Genomic DNA, 7057 nt, shown 5'->3' with positions numbered 1-7057 from the left:
TCAATCAGCCAAACAAGTAGCAAAAGTTCTCTGGGAGAAGTATTTCTGTGTCTATGGATTCCCTGAGAGGATTCACAGTGACCAGGGTGCAAACTTTGAAAGCGAGTTGATCGCTGAACTTCTACGCTTATCTGGTGTGCGAAAGTCCCATACTACTCCATACCATCCGATGGGGAATGGCAGTGTTGAACGTTTTAATCGAACACTGGGCAATATGATCAGAGTTCTTCCCCTGGAATCTAAGCTAGACTGGCCCAGACGCTTGCAAACTCACTTTCATGTACAATTGCACTACCCATGAAACGACAGGATATGCACCATTTTACCTAATGTTTGGAAGGGTGCCCCGTCTGCCGGTAGATATCCTGTTTGGGAACATTTTGACTGACCCTGATGTGACAGACTTTGGCAGATATGTTGCAAAGCTGTCTGAGGACCTTAAGGAAGCCATGTTAATTGCTCAAGAGCATGTGACAAAGGAACAGAACAGACAGGCGAGACTCTATAACAGGAAAGTGAAAGGTCCAATGATCGAAATTGGAGATCGAGTTCTTGTGGCTAACAAGAAAGAGAGGGGAAAGAGAAAAGTTGCAGACCGATGGGAGTCGATTGTTTACACTGTAACTGAGATTAATCCCCAGACGCACACATATAAGATACAGGATACTGTCACAGGACGTGAACGGATTGTCCATCGCAATCTACTCATGCTGGTGAACTTTCTTCCTGTTCAAGATATCCCGCAATCTTCTCGGTCTAGTATTTCAATGTCCTCTGTCCCATCTTCTGTCTCTGTCCATTCCATGGCTTCGGGTCAGGCTACATCCGACCACACTCAGGTTCAAGTGTTTTGTCAGCCGGATGGGTCTCAATCTGCAGTTGATGATGTGCACAGTTTTGTGAGCATCCAGGGACTTGAAAATTACTCGGATATCATACCTGCATCTGGGGTGAGGACCAGGGAATGGGTCAGCCTCCTGAAGGGAGTGCCCGGGAGTCGTTTGCTGACCTGACTGACGACGTGTTGACTGACCAGGTCCAAGACTCATACTCTGATGATGCTGTTGCTAAGGCTGACGCCTCGACTGTTAGTGACGATCACACCGTTTTGTCAGTGGTTACTTCTGTTTCTGTGAGTGATGCTGCACACACTGTACTGCCTGAGTCTGCACCACATCGCACTACGCGTCTGGGTCGTGTTGTTCGACCGGTTAACAGGCTCCTTTACGCCATAGCTAGACAAGATGTCACTGGACGATGGCAGACTGTTCGGACTGTATGCAGCTCTGTGGTTCAAGCTCTTAGGGCTTAAGTTTCTTATTTTTATTATATACATTTTTCTGATTGTGCTTAGAAATACTGTAAAATATGATATGTGAACACTAGTACCTATATATGTGTATTGGCAGTTTTGGGCAAGTGTAGTATGTGTAAGGCATTCTATGTCCGGTGGTTGGTTGGAGGGTTTGACATCGCTCTCTATCCACTGCATCCTTGAGGGATACTTCTACAGTCGGTCTTGTTGTGTGTAGTCCCATGACACCAGATATGTCATAGGTATAGTGTTGTGAACGTGTGTACAATTTTGTCCAGAATTCAGTAGGGGGTGTGTGTAACAGAGTTAAAAAATAAAGTTGGAAATTTGAATTCTCACAAAATTATAATATTAACATGCCATTGTTATTTTACATGTTAATATGTTGTACCGCATTCAATATGTTAATATGAGGCTGCGTGACTGCATGTCTTTTATTTTCACGCTTTTTGGGCGTTAGCGCTACCCGTAGTTCCTTAGAACTAGGGAAACCCTGTTGGCGGTAAGCAGGTTCTACGGAGCGCTCTATATAATTTGATATTTCAATAAATTAGCATGTTTTATTTACACATTTTGATTTAATATTATGTATATAGCGTTTTTAAGTTAAGTATGGTGTTAACAGGCTTTATGATTTACTTTGTGGTTTTGGCGGCAAACACATGCTGTATGTCTGTGATGGAGAGCATTGTTCTCCTTTGGTTTTTGTTATTCTAGATTCACGCAGTCACATTGGGATTTGTTATATTGTGAATGCAGGTACTGTGGTGATATCTGTAGTTCCACATGTTACCACAAGGTGTCGGTACCGGTTCTACTAATGAGTGATTACTGTTAATACAGACGGGATTTAGTACTGAGTTCATACAGTGAAGTCGCATGTAAGATGCTCCGTCTTTATAATAAATGACAAGTGCTAAACAAAGATTCTTTATTGAAATGAAGAACAAAACATGGTACCAGGAGTAAAAGACATGAAGTGAGTGAGTTTCGGTTCTGGAAAAGCGGACAGTCGCCTACAAATTCGACGATGGAGAACTTGATGAGACCTCCCGGACACCTAAAGCTAACGGGAAACGTCGACAGTAATTGGCGCACATTTCAGCAACAGATTCGGCTCTACATCGAGGCAGTGGGGCTGGACAACAAACCGGACGCAAGAAAGGTAGCGTTATTACTCACTATGGCTGGGCCACAAGCCATTGAAGTATACAACACCTTCGTATATGAGGATGGGGAAGACCAATCCAAGTTTAATACTGTGCTAGCCAAGTTCGAAGCGTATTGTTCACCAAAAAGAAACGAGACATACGAGAGATACGTATTCCGTTCAAGGCTGCAGCAGCCAGGGGAGAGTGTTGACTGCTTCATCACAGACTTGAAGATAAAAGCACAATCATGCAATTTTGGAACCCTCAAAGATTCGATGATAAAGGACCAGATCCTATTCGGAATTGATGACAAGAAGGTTAGGGAAAGACTGCTAAGGGAGACTGAACTAAAGCTAGATGGAGCGGTGAAAATAGCCCAGGCTAGCGAGCTAAGCAAAAAGCATGTGCGAACGTTCAGTGAAGCAGCGACTAGCAATGCTAACCTGCGAGAGATGGCAGACATTGGCGCCATTTCTAAGCACCACAATGCACGTCGAGGACATTCCAGTGGACAGAAAACGGGACAGTTTCAGTGCAAACGGTGCGGCACACAGCATAAGCCCAGAGAATGCCCTGCTTTCGGCAAGCAATGCAGCAACTGCCAAGGCAATAATCACTTTGCCAAACAGTGTTTTTCGAAACGAAAAGAGAAACAGAGAGGAAGATCGGTGAATGTCGTGGAAGATCCGGAATTAGGTGAGACATTCTTTATTTCCACTGTGAACTGTGAAGATGAACCAAAAGCACAGATAAACGCTGTTAAATCAGACAAATGGATAGCACCACTGCAAATTAATGGGACTGTAGTTACAATGAAGCTAGATACTGGTGCAAAAGCAAACTTGATCAGCATGTCAGATGTGAAGGCAATGAGAGATAAACCAAAAATACAGAAGAAAACACTCGCACTAAAAGACTACAATGGACAGAGCATTGAGTGTTTAGGTACATGCAAGCTGGAAGTCACAGTCAAGGATAAAGTGCATCACCTGCTCTTCTCAGTTGTTCCTGAAGGACTTGATTCACTGCTAGGGGACAAAGCCTGTGAAAGCTTGGAGCTAGTGAAAAGAGTGTACCGGATCAACACCAGCATGACTGACTCACCTGACTCTGCTGACACGATCGTGCAGAACTTCTCCGACGTCTTCAGAGGTTTTGGTATGCTGCCATGTACATACAAAATTCAGCTGAAAGACAACGCACAGCCAGTTGTTCATGCCGCAAGAAGAGTTCCACTGGCACTCAGAGACAGCTTAAAGAAAGAGCTGGAGCGGATGACGGCGCTTGGAGTGATAAAAAAAATCGAAGAACCAACGGAGTGGGTTAATTCCATGGTCTGCGTAAAGAAAAAGAATGGAGAGCTTAGGATATGCATGGATCCAAAAGACCTAAATGAAAATATCAAGCGTGAACACTACCAAATACCCAAGCGAGAGGAGATCACCAGCGAGATGGCAGGCGCCAGGTACTTCTCAAAAATGGATGCATCACAAGGTTTTTGGCAATTGAGGCTGGATGAGAGCAGTACCAAGATGTGTACGTTCAATACACCCTTTGGACGATACTGTTTCCAGAGGCTCCCCTTTGGAATTATATCCGCCTCTGAAATCTTTCATAGGGCAATGGAGCACATCATCGAAGGCCTGGATGGAGTAAGAGCCTATGTAGATGACATAATTATATGGGGGTCCACAATCCAGCAGCACAATCAGAGACTGACCAGTGTTCTAGAGCGAATACAAAAGAATGGATTAAAGCTCAACAAAAACAAATGCCAGTTTGCTGCTCAAGAGATCGTGTTCCTCGGAGACAAGCTCTCGGCTCAGGGAATACAGGCAGATGAAGAAAAGATCAACGCCATAATGAACATGCCAAAGCCCACAGACAAACCAGGTGTCCTACGCATCATGGGAATGGTAAACTTCATCGGGAAATTCATACCCAATCTCTCAGCGAAAACAACTTACCTGCGTGAGCTCCTCCACAAAGAAAACAACTTCAACTGGACAGCCAACCATGAGCGCGAGTGGCTAAAGCTCAAAGATGCACTCACTGCCACACCTGTGCTGACATTCTTCGACCCAACCAAAAGAATCAAGGTGTCGACAGATGCTTCGAAAGATGGAATCGGTGCAGTACTACTACAAGCCGAAGGTGAGCACTGGAAACCTGTAGCATATGCATCTAGGTCAATGACAGAGACTGAGTGCAGATATGCACAAATTGAAAAAGAATGTCTCGGATTAGTGTTTGGCCTTGAAAAGTTTCACAGCTACATATACGGCCTACCCACCTTCACAGTTGAGACTGACCATCGTCCACTCGTTGCAATAATGAAAAAGAACCTGAATGAAATGTCACCACGGATACAGCGCATGATGATGAAGATGCAGAGGTATGACATTGAACTCATCTACACACCAGGCAAGCACCTCATTCTCGCCGATGCATTGTCAAGAGCTCCTATCAAGGGTTGTGCGAGCACGACTGAAGAAGATGTCCAGGTGCACGTCAACACGGTGTCCGCAGCGCTTCCTGTGTCCGACGCCAAGACCCGGCAGATCATCGACGAGACGGTGAAAGATCCAGAGCTACAGCGCGTCATGGAGAACATGCGGAATGGATGGGCTGCAGGATCCTGTCCACAGTTCTTCCACGTCAGAGGTGAGCTGAGTGTAGTCAATGGACTGTTGTTAAAACAAAACAGAATAGTCATTCCACGCACACTTAGAGAAGAGCTACTGCAGAGAATTCATGAAGGACACTTGGGTGTCGAAAAATGTAAAAGAAGGGCAAGAGACACAGTATACTGGCCAGGACTTAACAAAGACATTAACAACATGACAGGCAAATGCGAGACATGCCTGAAATACAGAAACAAACAAACAAAAGAGCCAATGACGGTAACTGATGTGACAACAACACCTTGGCACAAAGTAGGAATGGACTTGTTCCACCTGAAAGGAAAGGATTACTTGGTAGTAATTGACTATTTCTCAAATTACCCTGAGATGGCATTACTCTCAAGCACATCATCCAACTGTGTCATTACACATGCCAAGTCCATCTTCGCCAGACATGGCATTCCGCATACAGTAATGAGTGACAATGGACCATGCTTCAGTAGCAAAGAGTGGCAAGACTTCGCAAAAGTCTATGATTTCAAGCATGTCACATCTAGCCCACTGTATGCACAGTCTAATGGCAAAGCAGAGAAAGGCGTTCACATCCTGAAGCAGCTGTTGAAAAAGGCTGCAGACAGTGCTTCCGATCCTTACCTAGCTCTACTGAGCTACAGAGCATCACCTCTGGAATGCGGACTGTCACCTGCTGAGCTGCTGATGAATAGAAAGCTTCGAACAACACTTCCAACCTCTGCAAAGCAAAAGAAACGCCCAAAGCTGGAACAAAAGCTGAAACATCAGAAAATGAAACAAAAGAATTTCTATGACAGAACAGCAAAGCCGCTTCCACCACTGTCCAGGGACGACGCAGTCAGGATTGAAAGTCCTGAAGGATGGACGACGAAAGCTACTGTTCTTCAAGAGGTCGCTCCACAGTCCTACACTGTGAAAACACCAGAAGGACAGATCATCAGGCGAAACCGGCGCAGTCTCCTGAAAACACCAGCAACACCAGAGACTGTTCCAGACCAAGAGCTCAGTCAAACCCAAGCTGAGTCCGAGTCAATCTCCACACATAATGCACACTGCAACACAGACACAGACACTGATAATCTAACCAATACTTCTCTTCCAGGTGAAATGCTGATAAGAAGATCCGCAAGACATATCAAGAAACCTGAGAGACTTGACCTGAAAAAAAAAAAAAAAAAAGGAAATGAGTTAATGTGTTATGTGTTATGGCATTAATGTTTGAGTTTAGTTACAGTAATTAATTAGCCATTGTGTTTTTCTTACATAACTAAATACCAAGAATGAGTTATGATGTTTGTTGACTACCTATAATGAGAAAAGAAGTCCATGCAGTTTAATGGAAAAGTTGTAAGGTAATTACTGACACTTGTGATGCATTTAGTTTTTCATGCTTCAGAGAAAGGGGGATGTGGTGATATCTGTAGTTCCACATGTTACCACAAGGTGTCGGTACCGGTTCTACTAATGAGTGATTACTGTTAATACAGACGGGATTTAGTACTGAGTTCATACAGTGAAGTCGCATGTAAGATGCTCCGTCTTTATAATAAATGACAAGTGCTAAACAAAGATTCTTTATTGAAATGAAGAACAAAACAGGTACGTGATAATTTCCTAATGTAAATAGCTTGAGAATGTTGTTGATGTAATGTGTATGTATGTAGGTGAAATGACTGCGTCATCCAGTGTGTTGACCCGTTCCTGAGAACTAGGGAAACCCTGTTGGCGATTCACGCAGTCACATTGGGATTTGTTATATTGTGAATGCAGGATTAAATGTTACGGAGGAATCCCGGTCTCTGAATCTTTATTCATGGATGCCTGGAAATGAGGGTCGTTACATATTGCAATGTAGGCTACAGTATTCAATTTTTGGTTTTTGTGAAAGCGTGCCCGCTGTTGAACTGAATAAAAACAGTGAATATGGAAGACTG

This window comes from Gadus macrocephalus, chromosome 4 (genome assembly GCF_031168955.1).
Source record: "Gadus macrocephalus chromosome 4, ASM3116895v1".
Lineage (NCBI taxonomy): Eukaryota > Metazoa > Chordata > Actinopteri > Gadiformes > Gadidae > Gadus > Gadus macrocephalus.
This window is presented reverse-complemented; position numbering follows the sequence as displayed.